This window comes from Ctenopharyngodon idella, chromosome 2 (genome assembly GCF_019924925.1).
Source record: "Ctenopharyngodon idella isolate HZGC_01 chromosome 2, HZGC01, whole genome shotgun sequence".
NCBI lineage: Eukaryota > Metazoa > Chordata > Actinopteri > Cypriniformes > Xenocyprididae > Ctenopharyngodon > Ctenopharyngodon idella.
The window spans coordinates 15,490,675-15,504,113 of NC_067221.1; the positions used below are offsets into that span (position 1 = coordinate 15,490,675).

Here is a 13,439-nt window from a genome sequence, read left to right on the forward strand (position 1 = left end):
TTCTAATACTTTGGAAGATTGCAGAGATATTTGAAGTTTGAAGGTTATAAGTCTTGCATATTGTGAATACTCTGGCCATTTAAAGAGATATACAAAGTTTGAAGAGATTTAGACTTTGCTAAGAGGCTGCTAAGGTGCTTTGAGTGGTTATCCATAGGCAGTTGTTTGGATTGTATTGGTCTTTGGTCTAGCTTGTTTGAAAGCTCTAGTTTGAAATCTCTAGGAAATTAGTTAACCCTTACACTGTCAGAAAAAAATGTGCAAAATTTGTACCTTTAGGGGTCCAACGGCTTGTCACTGGGGCAGTACCCTCAAGGGTACACCTGTTGTACCCTTTATAATGGGTATATATTGGTACCCTTACAGTTTGTACCTTTCATAGGCAAATATGTACCTTTGGTGACCAAATTGTACCATAATGTACCCCTAAAAATGGTACAAATTTGTCCTTTTAAGGGTACTGCCCCAGTGACAAGCCCCTTGTACCTTATAATGGCACATTTGTACCCCACACAACATATTAAAAAGGCCATAATGCTGTTTTACCACATTTATTAAATAACATTAAAAATATTACAATCTCACAATTTCATGCACATATTTCAAAGAAAAAACATTTCAAACATTGTATCACAATGCGTCATCAATATTGCAGGATGCATTTACATATTGATCAATTTCACATTTCCAAAAACAGTACACACATTACCTGTAACTCTTTAAAACATTAAACAGTACTACACATTTCATTTTAACTGTACATTTTAAACATTCTTGTGAATCACAATTTATCATAGACTTGTTTCAAGGGTCCGAAAGTCCATCTTTTGCCCTGGTTAAATTATATTCCATTCATGTATGCATGGAAGTGTGAAGCATAAGACATTGGGTTTAAAAGCTCACCACACAGAAGCCAAAAGAGTTTGAAAACCAAGGTGTTTGGTTGCATCTAATGAATATCCATTCACATATCCATTCACATCAATCGAGGATGCATCCTGACCAACGACTGCAAACTCCTGTTGGAGAAAATTAAAAATTAGTACAACCTCAAATGCACAATTAAATTTTTTTAACCTTCCATTTTTGTAACCACAATAGAATAAAAATTTAAATCAAGGCTAATTCATACCAAGGACAATAACTACAACCATAAAATTATATAACATAATTCTCACTTTCATTCTTAGACAATAGTGATAACTGTACCATAACTGTAACAATAATGACACAAGAGGAACAATATCTTTGGAATCACTTTTGGGGGAACTTTTTTTCCAACTGATGAACAAAAACATTGGAAGCCAATCAGAAATAAAGAGCTCAAGCATTTAAAGCAACAGATGATTTAGCTGCAGCACTTGCTTAAAATAGAGAATTTTATCTTTCCTTTCTGGCAAATGCTAAAGTAGTTATTACTAGGGGTGGTGGGTGAGGGTTGGCCAGGACAGTTTGTAGCAAAACAGTGTTGAAGGGATAGTTCACCCAAAAATGAAAATTCTGTTATTTACTCACAGTCATGTTGTTCCAAACCCATAAGACTTTCGTTCATCTTTATATATTGAAAATATTTTTAATGAAATCTAAGCAATTTCTGTCCCTCCATAGACAGCTACAGAACTAAAAAAGTTCATAAATAGATTGTAAATCTATTCCATATTAATTGAGCGGTTTAGTCCAAATTTACTGAAGAGACTCAATTGATGATGTACAGATTTTATTTAGGCTTTTAATTATATAAACATTGATCAGCAAACATAAACAACCTCAAACGAACCCGCTTGACGCGTGAGAACAAACATCTTGCTGAAGCTTAAACTTGATGTGTAACACACAAGAATGAACGTCATTGGTTCTCGCACGTCAAACAAACATGCTTGAGCTTCCGTTTAACACAACTGATGTGTGTGTTGATGAGTGTTTATATGTGAATAAAAGCCTAAATTAAATCTATTCATCATATAAAGTGATCAAGTCTCTTCAGAAAATTTGGACTAAACTGCTAGATTCATATGGATTATTTTTACGATCTCTTTATGAACATTTTGAAGCATCAAAGTGGTAGTTGCATAGCTGTCAATGGAGGGACAGAAATCACTCAAATTAAAAATATCTACATTTGTGTTACGAAGATGTACAGGTTTGGAACAACATGACTGAGTAATTAATGACATTCATTTTTGGGTGAACTAACCCTTTAAACTATAAGAATACACACCTGTGACAGGCTCCTGGAGTTTCTTTAGACAGCCTCGCTCCCCTTGCTCTTCCAAGCTCCATTGAGTTTATGTTTGAGGGACTGGTGCCAAGATTGCAAACACAGAGGGTAAAAACAAATCAGATCAAAAGGTAAACCTCCCTTCTTCTTTTTTTTAATGTATATAAACAGGATCCATCAACTTCTGTTCATTAGAACTTATGAGATGTCCTCTATACACTGATCTGGACTTTTTACATAATATAAAGTCTGTACAAGTAACTTACATTGTCATCTTCCAGATCCTTATGGAAAGGGTATCTGAAAGGATAAAAGGAAAGGATACCTGAAAGTTGAATGAAAACAGTTGGCCCTAAGAAACTCCTGAGGTGTAAAACAAAATACTTAATTTACTTTTATTACTTATAAAGCACCATAAATACTTTAAATGTACTGTATATAGGTGAAGCAGTGGTGAACAGTTTCACATTCCGTACCAGCAGGTGGCAGTAGCTGAACAGCCAATCAGAATGATCAGATGGCCAGACTGACCGACGAGCTCCGACACCGATTCAACATGTCGAATCGGCCGAAAAAAAGCCAACGAGGACCAACTTCAGCCGACGGTGCGGAACATACTTAGAAAACTTAGTCGGCCGACGAACAAAAACTGCCCAACGGCCGACAGTTGGCTTGGTGTGTTCCGGGCTTAAGGCTATGTTCAGGCTGCAGGAAAATCTGTTCCCCCCCCCCCCCAAACCAGATCTTTTCAGGCAGACTGTCTGCATTATTAATTACAGGTGATTATATAAGATTTGTGTGTCCAGACATAACCAACCTATCCGCATGGGTTGCTTTGGTAATGACGTAGGCGTATCCACATATGTGTCGAGGCTTTTATAGTAATCTATACAGTGAAAAGGCTATGTGTATTGGCATTGCATTATGCATATACTTTATCCTTATAAAATACAGAGATGACTTATTATTACCCCTATGAGTCTCACTTTCTGCACGAGGGCGCCCTCCGGCGTCGAGTATGAATGAAACAAATTAAGTGAGAGTTTAGCATTCCATAATGCTCACATCGCCCTATTTTGGGCAAAAATAGAAAAAAGAATACTGCTCTCTATATTTGAAGTAAACATACGATAATCTATAAGTTTTTATTCAAATGAGCACACTTTTGGACTAAAAGCCCTGAGAGATGTAAATACAATAAAATACAGAAAGGCGTCAGCAGTTGACAGTTTAATGTAACATTTCCCCTTTCAGGGCAATAAAATAACTGCAACTTACTTTTTGTACAGTGGCCAAATCTGCCCAAGTGTGGGTATCTGCAGGTCGGAGTAATGGGCGTGTCGAAAGGTAGGGTTGTGGAGAAAGGTCTTTATCAGTAGTCGTGAAAGCTGTCTGTCAGGGTGTAGGGTAGGGTTAGGGGTTAGTTTCTTTTGTACCAGTTCACCTTTTGGCACGCCTCCTTTTAGCACGGCTATTACTTCGACCTGCAGCTGTCCCGGGGTGATTCTCATTTCTTATTTGTGCATCCTCGTTTAATTTCCTCGCTTCCTTTCCTTGCATCTTAGCTCCACCCCCTTATGATGCAAAGGAAGGATACACCTGGGTATCCTCGCTCATGACTCCTCAGGAAGCTTCCTTATTCCTCCCCTTCTCAAGGTGCAATTGGAGAATTGAGATGTTCGTCATGATGGCTGAATTAGATTGGTTTCCGGGTCATGGGCTGGAGGATGGAGGAGCGAGGAAATGAGGAAGCATCAATATGAGTATTGAGATATGAGTATTGGCCTGAGTTTTTGTTGCCACCACCTTCAACTCAACCTTGCAAAGACATAACTGCTTGTGATCTCGGCCAACCCAACTCTTAATCACAACTTCTCCATTCAGTTAGGTTTGTCATCTATAACTCCTTCCAGGATAGCCAGGAACCTCAGAGTTGTGATTGATGATCAGTTAAACTTCAGAGACCACATTGCTAGAACTGCCTTGTCCTGCAGATTTGCCTTACAACATTAGAAAGATCAGACCCTTCTTATCAAAGCATGCTACACAACTCCTTGTCCAAGCTCGTGTTCTATCCAGACTGGACTATTGTAATGCTCTTTTGGCAGGCCTTTAACGAGCCGAAGAGAGCACATGTCACACCTCTCTTCATCCATTTGTACTGGCTGCCAATAGACGCAAAGGGGTTCAAGCCTTTCGGCACGCCTCCTTTCAGCACGGCCATTACTTCGACCTGCAGCTGTCCGGGGATGATTCTCATTTCTTATTTGTGCATCCTCATTTAATTTACTCGCTTCCTTTCCTTGCATCTTAGCTCCACCCCCTTATGATGCAAAGGAAGTATACACCTGGGTATCCTCGCTCATGATTCCTCAGGAAGCTTCCTTGTTCCTCCCCTCCTCAAGGTGCAATTGGAGAATTGATATGTCCTTCATTATGGCTGAATTAGATTGGTTTCCGGGTCACGGGCTGGAGGATGGTTCCAGGTTGATACATTGCTCTGATTGACACTGATATCAACAATAGCAAATGTGAAAACACCTGTCGACTAACTCTAACAAAGTTTTATGTTATATTGAATGGCAGATATAACCTAGTTATTAGCGTATCTAGGTGATGCTGTTCATCTGAAGTGTTATTCAGGCTAAAAGGCAGTGCTGTTATATAGATATATATATAGATATATTTTCAGTATGCATTATTCTATATGTATTTAATACTTGGCAGGTCTACAACAGCATATTTGTCAAAATATGCCATAAACAACAGAACACATGCTACACTGTATACCTCAATGCAGTGCACTTGACTTGACATTCCAGTTTGAACATGACAAATTAACCAGAAGTAATATCAGTTGAAATTTTTCTTGGATTAAGAATTCTAGCAGTCATGTATTAAAGGATCAGTTCACTTTCAAATGAAAATTACCCCAAGCTTTACTCACCCTTAAGCCATCCTAGGTTTATATGACTTTCTTCTTTCTAATGAACACAATCTGAGAAATATTAATAAATATCCTGACGCATCAGAGCTTTATAATGGCAGTGAACTGGGTTCACAAGTATGAGCTGAAGAAAGTGCTTCCATCCTTCAATATTTATCTGATTGTTTTCATCAGAAAGAAGAAAGTCATATACACCTAGCATGGCTTGAGGGTGAGTAAAGCTTGAAGTAATTTTCATTTAAAAGTGAACTAATCCTTAAAGCATGCTCTGATGATGTCATGTGACAACAATGTAGCATACTACTGTTAATACTACTGTAATAATAATATTTATTATTGCATAATTCACTCTGTTTTACATACTTTAAGAACTGTATGCTGCACAGTCTTTAGTAAGCTAGTATTCCTTTGTGAACATAGCCAAAACATACAGCATGTGTTTTTAAGATCATCTCATTGTGTACGCTGCCCCCTTGAGGCCCTGTGTGTAATGATTTGAATGCACTAACAAACTGTCGGAACTGTTTTTGCATTTTGTTCTCATATGGGAATGCATTTTAAAATATTAAACACAGTATAAAAATACTGGAGTTTAGTAATGTGAAATTAGATTTAAAAAAGGCTTTTCTATTTATAATCTCACCCATGTAGGAAGCAGAAAGCACCACTAGGGGCCAGTCTGAGTTCGCCATGTGCAGTTATTGTTCAGGCTGCTCTGGATGCTCTGACGATCCAGATAAGGTTTCTGTTCCTTCTTTGTGTGCCAAGAGTTTGATGCAGAACTGGGAACTGAAATAAAAGCTTTTTAGGTCAATTATAGTCCTGCGTGACTGACCTTCCATCCTCGGTGCTGTGACCACAAACCTGCTTGTGCATTGTGTCCCTGAGACGTAAAGCGTCTATATGGAACTGTATGACTTATAGACCTAGATACATTACATTTTGTTTCGTATCGATATTTCAGAGTGGATTCTGTGAAATGGATCGGTTTCACTGAAGGTCACTGAAAAAAACATATTAAAAGAGTTTCTGACAGACAACTGGCTAATATCAGGCATAGAGATACATATAGCAAGAAAAAGTAGCCTATATTTATTACGGAAACATTCATGTTCAAACATGTGTAAATGCGTATGGCTTATCATTATTCAAAATAGGCTACTGTACATACACTACCATTCAACAGTTTGGGGTCAGTCATTTTTTTTGAAAGAAGTCTCTTATGTTTACCAAGGCTGCATTTGATCAAAAATACTGTAAAAAGTAATATTTTGATACTTTTTTTTATAACATTTTTTAAAAACATTTTCTATTTGAATATATTTTAAAATGTAATTTATTTCTGTAATGGCAAAGCTGAATTTTCAGCATCAATACTCCAGTCTTCAGTGTCACATGATCCTCACATGATGATTATCAATATTGAAAACAGTTGTGCTGCTTAGCATTGAACAAACTGAACAAATGAACAAATTATGTTTGTTACCACAGTCGCCCAAGACAAGAAGGGTTACACACACTGTCCTTAAAGTGCCCCTATTATGGATTTTTGAAAATTACCTTTCATGTAGTGTGTAACATAGGTCTAAGTGAATGAAAACATCCTGCAAAGTTTTAAATCTGAAAGTGCACTGTATAAAGTTATTGTCTCTCAAAAGTAAAAGTCGACTCTGAGTCAATTAAACGAGTAGTTTGTAAAACAAGCCGTTTCGTTGTGACTTCACAATGAAACATCAGCATATTGCCCGCCCTTTTATTGTGCGCGCAGACGCCAGGGAAAATTCATTTTTTCAATAATACCACAGCAGTACAATTTTTTGTTGTGTTCCCGTCATTTTACTGACGACTGCTTCTCAAACCTCAGGGAGTTTAACGCAGGATTCACAAAACGCTTGGTCTTGAAATATGGATCAATGCCCAGTTTATTTGGACCAGCTTGCTCCTCTGAATCTCGAACTGTAAGTATGATTAAAAATTGATGTTTATGTTTTCTAGCGATCGTTCAAAATTCGTAGTTTTGTATGTTATGTTGTGTAACATACACCCTAGTCTGTATGTCTCCTGCTAACCGGCTAACTCACGTTTCTGTAGTTCTGCTATTCAGATGTGTGATTACTTGAAGTAATGATCAAGGATGGAGCACGACTTTTGTTTACAAAGTGTAATGCATTATCAGCTATTCACATTTGTGCTCGGCTAATGTGGGAGTTTACAACATAACTGTGGGCCCGGTTCACTTACATAACTGTAAAACAAACTGTTTTTTCCTCTGCGTTTTTATTATTACAGTAGAGTGGAGCTCTATCTGTATTGTAATAGAATGTTAAATTGCTAGTCCATGCTAACTAGCTGAAGTATGCTCTCTGTAAACAGTAAACACTCCTTGTAATGTCAAACAATGATATAGCCATTTTTCTTTGTTAACAGTTATGACAAAAAAGTCTGTGTACACATCTGGCCTAAATGTTTATCTCATGTTAGAGGTTTTCAGCTTCGCTTGGCATTCTGATACAGTTCCCACAGGTGCACCTACACAAAGTATAACAGTGATGCTGCTATCACGTCTTATAAATAACACAAACTAAGGTGACACTTACCATATAGAAATGTCGTACTCCAGTCGTGATTGCGAATCAGTTTCTGGTTGATTGACCACTTCAGACATTTCATCGTCGGACTCGGGCTCGAACTGATACGGTAAAATTGATGCTATCTTTTCTGTCCATACATTGTATACAACTTGGCTGTCATTCAGTTGTGGAAATGGTTGCGCAGTGCGAGTATGAGGTCTCTGCGGAACAAAAGTGGGCGTTTCTGTATTTGTGGGTGTTTTCAAACTGGTGGGTGTTTATATATCATGCAATGAAAATGATCCCCTTTACCCGACCCGACCCCACCCCTAAACCCTACCCACACTCTGACATGGGCAAATCAGGTAACGCTCTCAAAAACGCCCCTCTGTTTATGGCCTCGCCCATCAATCATTAATGTCCTGCAGAGACCTGAGCCGTTTCTCAATATGCGTACTTGTCTGTACTTGTGTGCTTGTGGGCTTGTGGGCTTGTGAAACGTCATCAGTCGCTGTCCAAGTACTGTTCCAATTCAAAGTTCGCATCTAGCCAAGTACAGTTAAAATCCCCGGATGTGTTCTTGATCCACCCCTTTTATCGAGGATGCATCGAGAGGTGACTTCTGCAAACTTGAGACAGCCAGGTATCCCAGAATGCATCTCGCACTAACCAGCAAGCGTCAATAGTAAAGGAGAAAACTCGCGTAATTTAAACATATTACTGTTATTATGTCATGATATGCAATTTTAAGAGTTTTTCAGGCGAGAATGTACTGGTTTAAAGCTCAAATTTGTGGTTTATTGACAAAGATAGCGCCTTTCTGACAATTTGATCTGATGTTGTCGGAGTTGTGAGATCCAGGCGATCACCGGACGCTCAGCGCTCATGGACCCAGCCAAAAACAGCCTTACCTCGGCTAGTCCTTCTGACGTTTGCCGCTGGCTCCGTTTTGGCGGAGGGCAACGTGACGTTTCATAACTTTATATATGGCTATTTAACTTTTGTATCCTACTAAAGCGCTGATTTTGTACGCTTGACTGAATTGTTTGCTTTATTTCTTATTGTATATTCTTATACCTTTTTATAATGGCTATTGATCATTAAAACGGACATTTAACAAAAAGAGACAGGGTTGTGTTTTATGTTATATTTAATTTCATTACAGTGAAGATAATCAGAGTATGCACAAATATTACTATGTTTAATATTTTTGAAATGTAAACGAAAAGAGGCAGGGTTGTTTAATATTTCGTTTTGTTATAAATATATGCAGACATTGCAGATAATCAATCACTCGTTGCCTGAGGCTATTAATATGTTTTTGTTTATTTATTTGTTTTTGAGAAACGAATCTGTACTTGCACAGTGCGCGCAGTAGACCAATAACAAAGGATTGGGCCATCTGACCAATCAGAGCAGTGTAGGCTCACGGAAAGGAGGGGTTTAGAGAGACCGATTCTTTGAACTGCTTCTAACGAATCGTTTACAAAACATAGAGAACTGAGGTGAAATTAAATGTATATTATGAGAAAACGAAAGTGTTTTTTTTTTTTTTTGACCTTGCATGCATGTAAACCTGTTGTAGGAGACTCCCAAAACAATATTTATGAACCTTAAAAAAAGGTATAATAGGGGCACTTTAACACACGGCCCAAGTAGAAGCTTTATTTAATCTCCATTTCATACTGTATGCGGGCACTATGTGCATCACACTAATAACCACATCTGCATGCCATCTCAGGATCATGCCCATAAAAGATATTTAGAAATGGATGGCTTATACATTTCTCATCATAAGAATAAAAAAAGCACTTTAATCAGGTGATTATGGTTGTTGGTCATACTCAGTTGAGGGGTGGATGTTAGGATAATCTGCTAGAAATCAAGCTAAAAAAACACTTTAAACAGACTGATTTAAAAGACACAAGAATCTACACTGTTTAAATATACAAGCCTAATTTATGTTTTATAATTCAGATTTCCCCTCTTTTAAGCATCTTTAGTTTGAGGCTAGAGAGGAATCTTAGAGCAGCTGATGATGGTTAGCTGTGGGCTGCCATTTGAATTTCAATTTCAGGAGCATTCATTGCACACAGAGCCCCCTTACTCTCCTGACTGAACACAAGTGAATGCAGGTTGTTGACAAAGCTTTTACCAAGCTACTGGAATTTTAACGATGGGTCCCCACATGCTTTCTAATGATATTTTGCTCTGACGGACTGCTTGTATTGTTCAAATACTTGACAAGGTAAAACCTGATTAACAGCTGTTGACAAAGGTAGCAGAAAGCTGAAGTCCTACAAAAGTAAGCCCTAAACCACCATGATGTGACATTTAAATAAGGTAGTAATTTTACACTTGGCACTCATGATATAAAGTTAAAAAATATAAGAAAATCATTCCAATGTCTTATCACATTCCATTCCAGCATTCTTATTCATCCTTAGCCTTACCTTTAGGTTTTGGCCCTAGCGTTTTCCTTGATTTTTGTGATAATACTCAAAGAGACTGAATAAAGGTCAGGCTTCTTAGCAAAATTCCAGTATTATATTATATTATATTATATTATATTATATTATATTATATTATCTCACAAAAGTGAGTACACCCTTCACATTTCAGCAACCATTTTAGTATGTCTTCTCAAGGGACAATACTATAGAAATGAAACTTGGATATATTTTAGAGTAGTCAATGTGCTGCTTGTATAGCAGTACAGATTGAATGTCCTCTGAAAATAACTCAACATACAGCCATTATTGTCAAAATAGCTGGCAACAAAAGTGAGTACAACCTAAGTGATAGCAGTTGTATGTTGTTTAACAATGCAAAGCCACATGTCCTATTTATCATGTTCATGTTTTTGTCTGCTTGACAGGACCATACAAATGTGTGGACATTGTATTAGAGCAGTTAAAATTTGGTGTTTTGAGTACAGTTCTCTCATACTGATCATTGGATGTTCTACATGGCACCTCATGGCAAAGAACTCTCTGAGGATTTGAGAATTAGAATTGTTGCTCTCCACAAAGATGGCCTAGGCTATAAGAAGATTGGTAACACCATGAAACTGAGTTACAGTACAGTGGCCAGGGTCATACAGAGGTTTTCCAAGACGGGTTCTACTCGGAAAAGGCCAAAGAAGTTGAATCAAAGAAGTTGAGTCCTCGTGCTGTGCGCCAGGTGCAGAAGCTGGCTTCAAAAAACAGATGCATGAGTGCTGCCAGCATTGCTTTAGAGGTTGCAGAAGCAGGTCAGCTTGTCAGTGCTCAGACCATATGCCGCACACTGCAACAAGTCGGTTTGCGTGGCCGCAGTCCAAGAAGGAAGTCTCTTCTGAACCTGGCTCAATAGAAAGACCGCAAACAGTTTGCTGAAGACAACCTCTCCAAGAGCATGAATTACTGGAACCATGTCCTGTGGTCTGATGAGACTAAGATAAACTTGTTTGGCTCAGATGGTGTCCAGCATGTGTGGCGACGCCCTGGTAAGGAGTACCAAGAAGATTGTGTCTTGTCTACAGTCAAGCATGGTGGTGGTAGCATCATGATCTGGGGCTGCATGATTGCTGCTGGTACTGGGGAGCTCTGTTTCATTGAGGGAAACATGAATTCCTACATGTACTGTGACATTCTGAAGCAGAACATGATGCCCTCCCTTCAGATACCGGGCTGAACGGCATGATAATGACCCCAAACACACCGCCAAGATGACAACTGCCTTGCTGAGGAAGCTGAAGGTAAAGGTGATGGAGTGGCCAAGTATGTCTCCAGACCTGAACCCTATTGAGCATCTGTGGGACATCCTCAAGCGGAAGGTGGAAAAGCGCCATTTGTCTAACATCCAGCAGCTCCGTGATGTCATTATGGAGAAGTGGAAGAGGATCCCAGCAACAACCTGTGCAGCTCTGGTGAATTCCATGCCCAGGAGGATTAAGGCAGTGCTAGATAACAATGGTGCTCACACAAAATATTGACACTTTGGACACAGTTTTGACATGTTCACTTAGGGTGTACTCACTTTTGTTGCCAGTTATTTAGACAATAATGGCTGTATGTTGAGTTATTTTCAGAAGACAGTAAATCTGTACTGCTATACAAGCTGCACATTGTCTACTCTAAAGTATATACAGTTTTCATTTCTATAGTATTGTCCCTTGAGAACATATAAAATGGTTGCTGAAATGTGAGGGGTGTACTCACTTATGTGAGATACTGTATATTATATAAAAAGGTTAGTTCCTGTCCTTGATTCTGATTGGTCAATAGCTGTGTTTTATTCACGATAAAACACGGCTATGACTATAAGTCCCGCCTTCTAAATAAGAGCCAATCGGTAATTGGTAAAGTCATCGCGTCACTGCAGCGGCCGTTAAAAGCTCCGGTTCCTATAGAAACAGTCAGACGCGCGCCCCCAAAATAAGATGCAAGAGACTGCGCATTTAGGACTGTGCATGCGCATTAGCACGATCCAGCCTGAAAAATACAGTTTTTTTGTCATTTAGAACAAAATTTATGAGACAGTTGTTGTCAGATTTCATTGGTGATTTCAAATATGAAATTTAATCGAAAGCTTGGCAAACAGCTTTGGAGAATTTGATGTTTCCCCATTCAAAGAGATAGGAGCTGCACTTGCATGCCTGAGAGGCGTTTCAAAGATGGCCGCCGAGTGAAATGACTTGTCTGAGTGAAGGGACTTTGGTATCACTACACAACACCCTTAGCAACCACTCTTAGCAACGTAAACTGTATGTTCTCAATTGATATTGTTCATTGAAGCTTACTATATTATGTAGAAGAGTGTTGTGAGAAAGAGATCGAGTGAGCGAGTTTATTACCTGCATTCAGATTTAGCATTTTCCTTCAGGTCAGTCCTATGTTCATAATAAAAAATCTGTTAAAATGTCCGATGTATCACCTTGTCCTTTTAACATTTAAGAGACAGCGCTAGTTAAAGCATTTGTCAAATGCGTCTTGTTCCGTTTTCATAATTCAGTCTTTTCAAAATAAAAGTCTTCGCTACTGACTGACACACTCATAAAGACAGTCTTTGCCGCCATCTAACGGCCTGAAAATGTTACTTTTGTTGCTGTTCACGGTCAGGGACAATTTTTTTTAGAAAAAGTTTACTTCATGAAAGTTGCATTGATACATATTTCTGGCTTTAATATTTGTATTGTGTGGTAACCGTTTCATAAAAGCATTAAGGTACTGGAGGCTAGTGCTGTGTCGTGAATAACCGTGCGTTCACACTGCCGCCGGCGAAAGCGTCAAAGTGACAGGAAGTCATTCATTTTCAATGAAGGACGGCGATGAGCTCCGGCGAGAGCGGCGCGTTTTGGATGGTGAGAGCGTCGAGGAGAGTTGAAGTCAGGTCAACTTTATGGTAATGAGCTATGACGCGGTTCAGCGGCAACCAATCAAAATGTAGAGGTCCTCGCTTGAGAGGATTCCGATTGGTTGCCACAACTTTTGTGGTCATTTACTTTAACCCTCCCAGTAAGTTCCGCTTCGCGTCGTGCCAAACAACACCCTTCAGCCATGACTTATTCACGATACAGCACATCCTCTTGTACCTTATTGCTTATATATTATATTATTTTATATTATAATTTGCTTGGTTCACTAGAATTATTTATTTGGCAGCCATTGCACCAGTCTTCAGTGTCACATGATCCTTCAGAAAACACTCTAATATGCTGATT

General features: G+C 38.8%; 1 long non-coding RNA gene across 1 annotated transcript; it reads right to left on the reverse strand.

Moving 5' to 3' along the window:
• Positions 1-543: 543 nt before the first annotated feature.
• Positions 544-8,076, reverse strand: LOC127498520 (uncharacterized). Its single transcript, XR_007925907.1, has 5 exons — positions 7,763-8,076; positions 5,809-5,954; positions 2,485-2,518; positions 2,219-2,299; positions 544-1,019 (listed from the first exon to the last, which is right to left on the reverse strand). It is a non-coding gene; the product is annotated as an uncharacterized LOC127498520 (long non-coding RNA).
• Positions 8,077-13,439: the final 5,363 nt, after the last annotated feature.